The 11081-nt window shown below is 46.8% G+C and overlaps 1 pseudogene; it reads left to right on the top strand.

Moving 5' to 3' along the window:
* Positions 1 to 2429: 2429 nt before the first annotated feature.
* Positions 2430 to 11081, top strand: part of LOC135203967 (GPI ethanolamine phosphate transferase 1-like) — a 31586-nt pseudogene continuing 22934 nt past the window's right edge.

Raw genomic sequence — 11081 nt, 5'->3', positions numbered from 1 at the left:
TCAGCATGGAAACGTCTGCTTTAGTCCTTGCAGCACTCCGTCAAGGAGATTGGATGGCGTCCCTAGACCTTCAAGACGCATATTTCCACATCCCGATTCACCATTTGTCGAGGAAGTACCTTCGTTTCATGTTCGAGGGAAGGATCTATCAGTTCAGGGCCCTGTGTTTCGGCCTATCCACGGCTCCCCAAGTCTTTACAGACTTGATGAAAAATGTGTCAAGACACCTACATATGAAATAAGGTATAAACGTCTCCCTATACCTGGACAACTGGCTCATCAGGGCCAGGTCTCAAAGCAGTGTTTGGAGGATCTGTCAACAACTTTGGAATTGACGAAAGCATTAGGATTGATCGTAAACCTCGAGAAATCTCAGATGGTCCCCCCAGCCAGAACGTAGTCTATCTGGGGATTCAGATGGATTCCGGGGTTTTCGAGTATTTCCTTCTCAAGAGAGAATAAGGAAAGGTTGTACCACAGTATCGAGCTTTCTTAGAGAAAGAGCGCACTTCAGCGAGGGAATGGTTGGAGCCTTCCCGTCTGTCCCTATGGGCGGGGAGAAAACCACCTTTCCTCGCCTCGAACAGTTCTTTCCTCTAGGAAGACTACATCTCCGTCCGCTTCAGCCTTCTTCCTGAGAAGGAGTTGGAGTTGGAAGGCAGGACAACTCTCGAACACTTTTCCAATCTCAGCGAAAATAAAAGACCAATTAAGGTGGTGGTTGACCCCCTTAGAAGAGAACAAAGGAGTATCCCTGGAAGTACGGAACCCAAACCTGACATTGTTCTCAGACAGGTTGGGGTGCGACCTTAGGATCCAAAGAAGTGTCAGGCACCTGGTCGGAAGAATAGGTGTCATGGCACATAAATTGCAAGGAGCTGTAGCAATTCACCTTGCGCTAAAGAGCTTCGAGCACATAGTCAGAGACAAAGTGGTACAGATAAACTCCGACAATACTACCGCTCTGGCTTATGTAAAAAACAAGGAGGAACTCACTCTCGCCCTATACGAACTAGCAAGAGATCTGCTGATTTGGGCGAATCAAAGGAATGTAGTTCTCCTAACAAGATTTGCCCAAGGGGAGAGGAACGTGAGAGAGGACAGACTCAGCAGGAGGTTCCAGGTCCTTCCTACAGAATGGACCCTCCACTCAGAAGTCTGTCAGAGCGTTTGGTATCTTTGGGGGAAGCCTCAAATAGATCTGTTCGCCACGTTCCTCTCCAAAAGGATAGACACATTTTGCGCCCTAGTAGAAGATCCAGGGCTTATGCAATAGACGCCTTTCTCCTGGACCTGGTCAGCTAGATGTACGCTTTTCCCAGCCCCCATTCAAGATAACTGGGGAAGTAGTCAGAAATTCGTTTCGTGGCCTCGAAGGGAACCAGAATGACTCTGATAGCCCCATATTGGCCATCCCAAATTTGGTTCACAGAGGTAATGGAGTGGACAGTGGACTTCCCCAGATCTCTTCCAAACAGGATAGATCTGCTCAAACAACCCCACTTCGAGAGGTACCATCAAAATCTCACCCGCTCTTGCTTCTGACTTGCCTTTCGACTATCGAAAGACTTGTCAGAGCGAGAGGGTTTTCTCGCAAGGCGGCAAGCGCAATTGCCAGAGCCCGCAGATCATCTACTAGGCGAGTGTACCAATCGAAGTGGGAAAGTTTTCAGCAAACTGGTGCAGGTCGAAGAAGCTGTCCTCTTCCAATACCTCTGTGACTGAAATTGCGGATTTCCTTCTTTTCTTGAGGGAAAAGTCGATCTCTCTGTACTGACTATTAAGGTACAGGAGTATGCTTTCAGCAGTCTTCAGAAACAGGGGATTAGATTTGACAAATGATAAAGATTTGCACGATCTCATTCGTTCCTTTGAAACATCAAAGTCAGTAGAACCTAGGGTTCCAAGCTGGAACTTGGATGTGGTCCTGAAATTTCTGTCCTCCGAGAAGTTCGAACCACCACATACGGCTTCATTTCGGGATATCACTAGAAAGTGTTTATTTCTGCTGTCTCTCGCTACGGCAAAAAGAGTCAGCGAGTTGCACGCCCTTGAGTCACGAGTTGGCTTCAAAGGAGACTGCGATTTGTTCATTCCAGACTCTCTTTCTTGCCAAAAATGAGACCCTTCGAATCCCTGGCCCAGGAGCTTCGAGGTAAAAGGACTTACTAGTCTGGTTAGGCAGGAGAGACAGAAAGACTCCCTTTGCCCAGTTAGAGCCACTTGAAATTCTATCTGGACAGAAAGAAAGCAGTTTGGGGGGTTCGCAACACGGTCTATTGGTGCTCAGTAAAGGACCCCAAGAGACCAATGTCTAAAAATGCCTTGGCCTCTTTGTTAGAAGTGTCATTACCGAGGCTCATAAGAACTGCCCAGATGACTCTTTTAATCTATTAAGAGTGAGAGCTCATGAAGTAAGGGCAATCGCGATGTCTGTTGCGTTCCAAAGAAATATGTCACTTAAAAATATTTTGGATGCAACTTATTGGAGATGCAACTCAGTGTTTGCATCTCATTACTTAAAGGATGTGCGAGTTATGTATGAGAAATGTTATTCTCTAGGTCCGTTTGTGTCAGCACAGACGGTTCTGGGTAATGGAGCGAGCACTGATCCTTAAATGTGTACGTAACCCTCTTGTCAGATGTGTTCTTGGATTTCCTGTGCATGGAAGTGTTAGATGTCTCACAGGCGGCCTTCACTTCTCTTCACTAAGAGATCGAGTGGCAACTGACTTTTAGAGGGTAAAAAAATTTTTTTTTGTACCCTCTTAGCAAACAACCAAAAAAAGTTTTTGGTTGTTTGCTAAGAGTTCGGGGATGACTCTTGGCAATCTTAGAACTAACATGGGTGTTAGGATCGGGTGATCGGGATCGGTTGTGTGCTCCTTAAAGAAGGCGTGTTGTCATATAAGCGGATTAGCACCCATTGACAAATGCCAGTTAGGCTCTGCCGAGTAAGCGGATGAAACCCCTCGACAGACACAAGAACTCTTGGCCACAGATCACTATCTCGCTAAGGCTCTTGAGGTTAAGCAAGACTCTGGGCAGTAGCCACGAAGTCTTCCACCTAATAACGGTAGGAACCAAGGTCTATAATACCTACAACATATGTTGTTTTACCTGTCTAGTCAGTAGTTAGCTGTCTCTTGCCCTCCACCAAAGGGTGTCAATCAGCTATGTATATATCTGACAGGTAAGTTGAATGTATGAAAATGATATTGTTATGATACAATAAAGTTTCATACATACTTACCGGCAGATATATACGATTGAAGACCCACCCAGCCTCCCCGCAGGGGACAGGTGGAAGAGAGAATCTGATTAGAAAACGGGAATGGTTCCTAGTCCTGCACCACCAGAGCAGGGCGGTAAGATCACCTGACCTACCTGTAGCGAGTGCCGCGAAAATTTGAATTTCTGTCGGGGACGACGGAGTCGATAGCTATGTATATATCTGCCAGGTAAGTATGTATGAAACTTTATTGTATCATAACAATATCATTTTTAATGCTTTGGGTTCATTAAAACTATGTAAACTGCATTCTTATTGCATTTATCATAAAAAGCCTTCAAATATTGATTATTTTTCATTTTTGGAGTAAAATTTCTTCTGCCAGATCAGCGTTGTAGCACGGTAACCCTGGAACAGTGCCGTAAACCTGGAAATAATTTCTGATAAAGATAATTGAAAAGTGTCATAACCTCGGAATGTTGTAAGCCGAACCCGTCGTAAGCCGGGACTGCCTTATATGTAAAGGCAGTCCCCCAGCTTATGACGGGTTCGGCTTACGATGTTCCAAGGTTACGTTTTCAATTAGTATATTCAACAGAATTATTTCCAGGTTTATGCTGCTTGCGGCGCCGATCTGACAGAAGAAATATGACTCCAAAAAGCAAAATAATCAATATTTGAGGCTTTTTTCGATGGAAAATACAATAAAACAATGCAGTTTACATAAATACACTCAAAGCATTAAAAGTAAGGTTTTCTTGGGATTTTTTTATGATTTTCTGGCTTACGACGATTTTCGGCTTATGACGAGTCTCAAGAATGGAACGCTCGTTGTAAGCCGGGGACTGCCTGTATTTAAGAATATGTAACTGACTTATTTTGTAAAATAGGAATTAGTGGTTGATCTTCTATTTGACTATATTTTAGTATTTAATTTCACAAAATGCAATTTCCCACTTGCTATTTCGTGATGACGTGCCGTTTTTTGGTTTTTATATAATTTTAGATACTCTGTAACATTACAGAACTTTTTGTTCATCTTTTGATAGGGTCTCATGGTGCAGCGATCCAAGTGAGACTGAGACACCAATTGTTGCCTGGGGTGCAGGAGTTGCTCATCCTAAGGATCCTTCTGAATTTAAGGAAAAAAATGATGTATGATTCACGTGTCGAGAAGTGGGGTTTGACACATGTCAGAAGACATGATTTACACCAAGCTGATCTGGCTCCTCTCATGTCATCCATCTTAGGTATTCCTATACCTGTCAATAACATGGTATGCCAATAATATAAATTCTAGTCATTTGCTACTTTTTGTTTAGTTAAAAGTGGTAATTAAAAATGTTCTACTTTTTGAATATTAGTTATATTGCTGATTTTAATAACTTATCCAGGTCTTTATGGAAGGTTTCCTATATTTAATAGAGCATCTGATCATTTTGATATTAAAAAGTTAGGTGTAGAATTTTTATGAATTTTGACTCATCGCATCTGTTTTAATAGTTATCTCTTAAAAATAAATCTTGCTTTGTGAATGAAGGTTGAAAATATTTTTTCTTATTTTGATATAGAATTCATCCACTGTTTCCTTTAGGACACCTTACATGTAGCTAAGGTCTCATATAGTTCTAGTTAGAAATAAGATGTAATCACCTTCATTTTCTGGCTCAGCTCGTGTCGGCCTATGAAAGTATCCAATTAATTATTATTCTTTCTAGGTAAAATTAGCCTAAAATTTACCAGAGAAAAACAAATTAAGAAATGTCAGTAAAACTGACTCGCTCACTCTTAAAAAGAAGTGTCGGTATGATATAGGGGTGGGGCGAGTGTGGAACACTGCCACGAGATAAACAACCAATTAGAACTTCCTTATCAGAATCCCCCCAAGAGAGAGCCGATACCAACGGGCGATGCAGCCTCTACTACTACTACTAGAGGACGCCACGGACAGCAGCGCCCCTAGCGGTCATCCTTAATTTTTAGCGCTAGCAACAAGTCGCCATTTTCTTGTGCTCGTGCTTTATTGGATTTTATCCGTACTATTTACGATGGAACGCTCTGCAATTGCCACGGCTAAGTTAAGTAACTCATAAGTAATATTTACCACAGTTTTATCTTCCGGGTACCAGTATTTTCCTCTTAATAGGTCATATACGGTTTCCCCGGTTGTCTCGTGGCGGCCATGCCGCCTCGTAAGAATTCCCGGTCCTCCATACTGGGGACTTCTTATACTTATGGGCTTACTTTATCACGTTCATTGTTTACATCGAGTTTTAGCTAGTTCAGCCCTCCTACCATTCTCTTAGCTTGGTAATTAGGGCTATTATTATTTTTCTGGCCCAGCATCCCGGCTCTTGCTCTACATCGGCTATCGCTGGCTCCGAGTAGGCTTCTGTTTCTTGGAACAGTCTGCCTCCTCCTGGGCTTCTTTCTCTTTTCTTTTCACTAAAGTGTCTCTTCCACCTTTCGATGTATATATTTTTTTTTATTTAGGGTGTTAGGCTAGCCTAGGTGCTTGTTCCGTGTATTGGTACAGCTTGGTTCACGTGGCCCTATCACGGTTGTGTTGCTCGCGGCCTAGGCCACTTGCGGCTCACGTGTTCCATAGCACCTTACCCTTCCTTCCCCTTCCCTCCCTTTCTGATATAGGGAGGAGCTGGGGGAACCCTTGGTTGTTACGACAACCTCTATCGCCTTCTCTCATCCTTTCGGAGGTGTCTAGGGGTTCCTCCCAGCGAGGGGTATAGGGCGACCACTATGAGGTACCGGGTCTCCATGCGGGTAGTTGGTGAGGCGGGGAGGAGTAGGCCATCCTCCCTCCTTTCTCGCTCCCGCCGTGTTTCGCCGAGACCTTCTCCCCCCCTCCCAGCTGCTCAGTCACTCCCTTACGATACGAAAGGAGCTTCCGTCGCAGCCGGGGCACCTTTGGTTTTAAGTTACTGGCTCCGCTAGCGGATGGGGTGGGTACTACGAGTGGTCGGTTGCTTGCCTACTATATCCTTATATCTCTCCCCCGCTACCGGAAGGGAGCTTACCCCTTACCTACGCACTCTTCTAGTAGACGGGCGGAGAGAGGTTGTTTTTTATTGTTATTTTAAGGATATACCCTAATTATACATTATTTTACAATGAATTGTGTGTTTATTTTTTTATCAACCATCCCCGCCATTTTCCGTCGTGGTTTCCATTACCACCCTCCTATTGGTTGCTTTTTGTGCTTCCGCCATCAGCGGAGCCATAGCTAGATACCAACCTAGTTACCACACGTATTTTGGCGGGGCTCTGGTTTGATCTAACTTTATCGCTCCGGCACCAGCGGAGCATATGTTGCTGTAAGTGTTTACATTGGTACTCATGGTACTTTTTCACTTACAGGCTACCAACTGCCAGGTCCCAGCGTGTAACGCGACGCTGTTCGACCCCTGTGGACACGATGAATGCAGGTCTCACGCCCCCTGTGCCACGTCGTTCAACGAGACGATCGTCTGGCACCCTGAAGCCTGCGCCATCTGCTACGACCCTGGTCGGTCAGCTGGGAGATGGGGTAAGCAATTATAGGCTTACTTATTATTTTACTAACAACCTTCTAGTCGTAAGTTTGTTAACCCCGTTCCACAATTGGCAGCTAATCTCACCTTTCTTTCAGGCTAGCGGTGTGAGGGAAGTCGCCCTCGCCACCCTGAAAGCGTGGGTGGGGCGGCTTCGGAAGAACGCCGCCAAGGGCCAGCCCTACATTTTAGACAGGAAGCTGGCCGTCCAGATCTTCCCCGCGGGCAAGTCAACGGGCTACGTTGACCCCTTGTCCGCTGCCCCGCTGATAGCCTCCATCCAGCAAGACCTCCAGCAGTCATTTGGAGTCGTAGCCTCCCAGGAGTCGGTCCCGGACGTCGCTGCCCTGGACCTTAACCTTGAGCCGATGGCGGTAGGTGGGGAGGATTTTGTTGGTTGAGGTAGGTACGTCGGGCGCCCAAGGTCTTTCCTTGGGCGCTCCTGGATCTTCTGTGTCCCCTCTTCTTCCGCTTCATTCCAAGGCTTTGCGGGATCTGAGATCCCTATTCGCTCTCCCGCTCTCTCTGTACCTCCTAAGGAGAAGGGAAAGAGAGAACCGAAGACGCTAGCTAAGTCGACTTCTAGGAAGTCGTCTTCGTCTTCTTCGGCTAGGAAGTCGTCGACTTCCTATGCCGATGCGGTGAAGGCAAAGCCGAGCTCTTCTCAATCAAAGAGCTCCAGAAGCAAGGCTTCGAAGGAGAAGGCTCGCGCTCCCGCCGAGTCACTGCCTTCTCCCGCCTCCACTGCTTCCACTCCGGCTATGCCGGTAGGGGTAGCAAGCACCAGCACCTTTGATCCCTCTACTTTCTCAGCAGGGGTGATGGAACAGGTGGGCGTGCTAGTAGGCTCACAGATCTCCGCACTGGGAACGCGGTTCGAGCAGATGTTTGCGCAACTATCAAACAGTCTGTCTCAATCTGGACAATCTATTCAGGATCTCTCTAACAGAATGAGAGAAAATGAGGACCGAGTAGCTGGGCTAGCTCAGGTTCCTCCCCCAGTCTCCCCAGCATCTAGCACGGGGATTCTTCAACTCCCGTCATATGACTCCTTGCCAGCTTTCTCTATGGAGAACCCATGGAGAGTAGCTGCCTACGCTCCATTCAAGGACGGAATGATCTCTATCTCGGAGTGTGGAACTCGAAGGATTGAGGACTTCGAGTTCTACCCTCCGGGTCTGACGCAGCCTTTCATCGGGTATGCTAGGCTGACGCCAACGGCTCTGACGAGAGAAGACAAAATCTCTAAGGAGTCAGTCCTTTATAGTAGAGATCACGCCCAGCGGGAATGGGTTCACTGCCTTGAGGACTGGGAGTGTACTAACACCAAACTCCAGGCCTACAAGAGCCCCTTCACTATTTTCGCGACGGAAGAGGAGGTTTCTCTTCCGTTCGCCACGAAATTAGTGGAGAAGTCCCTTCAGGCAGTCCTCAAGGATGAGCCCATTCCACAGTTGAGGGAGGCGGAGTCTACTTCTCCGCTCTTCCCGGCCTTCGGAGAATTGTGGGAAAACTTGCCAGCCACGTTCACGCTGGGTAAACTCAAACCGGACTGCGCTATGGACCAGTTCGGTGAGAAATTACCTAGGCTGCCGGATTCCCTAATCCAGGCAGAGTTCGATGCGCGAACTAGGTTTGGCAGGTCCCTCAATTCCCTCATCATCACAGAAATGGCTGCTCTTTCTTACGCTACGGAACCGCTGTTCAAGATTCTGGCGAAATCTCAGTTTCAGACGGTTCTAACGGACGCTTTCGACTTCTTCCAGGCTAGGAGGAACTGCCGGAAGCATGTCTTGCAAGAGTGCACTATCAGGCATGAGCCTAATAGACTCTTGGCTGCTAGCGATGTGGGAGCGGATCTCTTCCCAGAGTCGCGGTGAAACGAGGTACACCACGAAGCTGCTAGACTCAACCAGAGCCTTAGAGCTAGGTGGGGTATTTCCTCAAAGAGGAAACAGGAATCCGTTCCCACTGCTGGCAAGAAACCAAAGAAGGCTGGTAAGAGGTTCCAGCCATATAAAAAACTCCAACAACAGCAGCAATTTGTGCAGGCAGTCCCAGTTACCCAACAGGGACAACCTTCCACCTCTAAGCAGAACCAACCACCTATCCTCCTGGTGCCCCAGCAATCTCAACCCTCCACTTCCTACGCTATCTCGCCAGCCTTCAACCCTGCATATGAGGCTCAAGGCTACTCTCAACCGAGAGGTAGAGCGAGAGGTTACTTTCGTCAGCGTGGCGCAGGAAGGGGTACGAGGAGTAGACAGTTCAGAGGAGGGCGTGGTGGCCAACCCGCCCATCAGCAATGAGGGCTCCCCAGGTAGGAGGGAGCTGTTTCCTCTTCCGCCACAGGTGGGGGTTCAGCAATTGGGCACAGAGCATAGTGTCCAAAGGATTAGGCTGGAGTTGGATCAAAGATCCTCCTCCAATCAAATCATTTCATCAGATACCGTCAAAGGAATTGATAGATTACGCGGAAGAACTCCTTCAGAAAGGAGCTATTGCGAGAGTCCAAACATCTAAAATTTCAAGGTCGCTTATTCAGCGTGCCAAAGAAAAGGCTCAACAAAAAGAAGGGTAATCTTAGACTTGTCAAAGCTAAACTCTTTCATTCGCTGCGACAAGTTCAAGATGCTTACCCTCTCGCAAGTAAGGACCTTACTTCCGCGTGGAGCCGGTCACATGCTCCATCGATCTTCAGACGCATACTATCATATCCCTATAGCCAGACACTTCCGCCCATTCCTAGGATTCAGGCTAGGAAATCAAACATTCTCATTCAAAGTGATGCCCTTCGGTCTGAATGTAGCCCCCAGGGTATTCACAAAGATAGCAGAAGGGTGGTTGTACAACAATGAGAGCTCAGGGAATCATGGTAGCGGCATACCTCGACGATTGGTTGATCTGGGCACCACAGTCGAGGAATGTCTCATAGCTACCAAAAAGGTAGTTCACTTTTCTGGAACTCTGGGGTTCCAGATAAACAAAACGAAATCCAGACTTACTCCGGAATCTCGTTTTCAGTGGCTATGGAATCCAATGGGATCTGTCTTCCCACAATCTATCAATTCCAGTGGTCAAACGGAAGGAAATAGCAAAATCTGTCAGACAATTTCTCAAATGCAAACAAACGTCAAGAAGAAACCAGGAGAGAATCCTAGGGTCTCTTCAGTTTGCTTCGGTAACAGATATCCTTCTGAAAGCAAGGCTGAAAGATATAAATCGAATTTGGCGGTCAAGAGCAAACTCCAAATATCGAGACAAGTTGTCAGTAATTCCACAGATCCTCCGCAACAACTACGGCCTTGGTCAAAAGTAAAGAACTTAGCCAAGAAAGTACCCCTTCAATATCCCCTCCCAGTGTTAACCATTCACACGGATGCGTCCCCTGTCCGTGGGTGGGGGGGATACTCTCAGTTCAAACAGGTTCAGGGACTTGGTCAGTTCAATTTCGCCAGCTCCACATAAACGTGTTGGAAGCAATGGCAGTTTTTCTTACTCTGAAGAGACTACTTCCCCCGAAGAAGTCTCATCTAAGGCTAGTTTTGGACAGTGCAGTGGTAGTTCATTGCATCAACAGAGGAGGGTCCAAATCCAAGCATGTGAAACCATGTCATGATAGCCATCTTTGCATTAGCAAACAAACACAAATGGCATCTGTCTGCCACTCACCTGGCAGGAGTAAGAAATGTGATAGCAGACTGACGCCCTGTCCCGGTCAGTTCCTCTGGAATCAGAGTGGTCTCTGGACGTCGGGTCATTCCAGTGGGTAAGCCGGAGAGTCCCAGGTCTCCAAGTGGATCTCTTCGCCTCACAAGCGAACCACAAGCTCCCTTGCTATGTGGCTCCCAACCTGGACCCTCTGGCTTATGCCACGGACGCCCTGTCGTTGGATTGGAATCAGTGGAGGAGAATAAGTTTCTGTTTTTTCCTCCAGTGAATCTTCTCTTGAAAGTCCTAGACAAACTAAGGTCTTTCAGAGGGATGGTAGCTCTGATTGCACCGGACTGGCCCAAGAGCAACTGGTATCCTCTTCTTTTGGAATTGGGTCTCCGACCTCAACGGATCCCCAATCCAAACTGTCACAATCAGTACAAATGAGGACTGTGTTCGCTTCCTCAGGAACTCTCCGAGACCCTAACTTTATGGACTTCATGAAAGTTTGCGGCTAATAAAGATGCTGACATTGATCCACAGAATATTCTTTCCTAGAATCAGATAAGAGAGAGTCAACCATTAGACAATATAACTCAGCTGTTAAAAAGTTAGCATCTTTCTTGAGAGAATCGAACACTACAACC

Source organism: Macrobrachium nipponense, chromosome 44, assembly GCF_015104395.2.
Source record: "Macrobrachium nipponense isolate FS-2020 chromosome 44, ASM1510439v2, whole genome shotgun sequence".
Classification (NCBI taxonomy): Eukaryota; Metazoa; Arthropoda; class Malacostraca; order Decapoda; family Palaemonidae; genus Macrobrachium; species Macrobrachium nipponense.
Note: the sequence above shows the minus strand (reverse complement) of the source record. Positions and strands in the feature narration are given on the sequence as shown.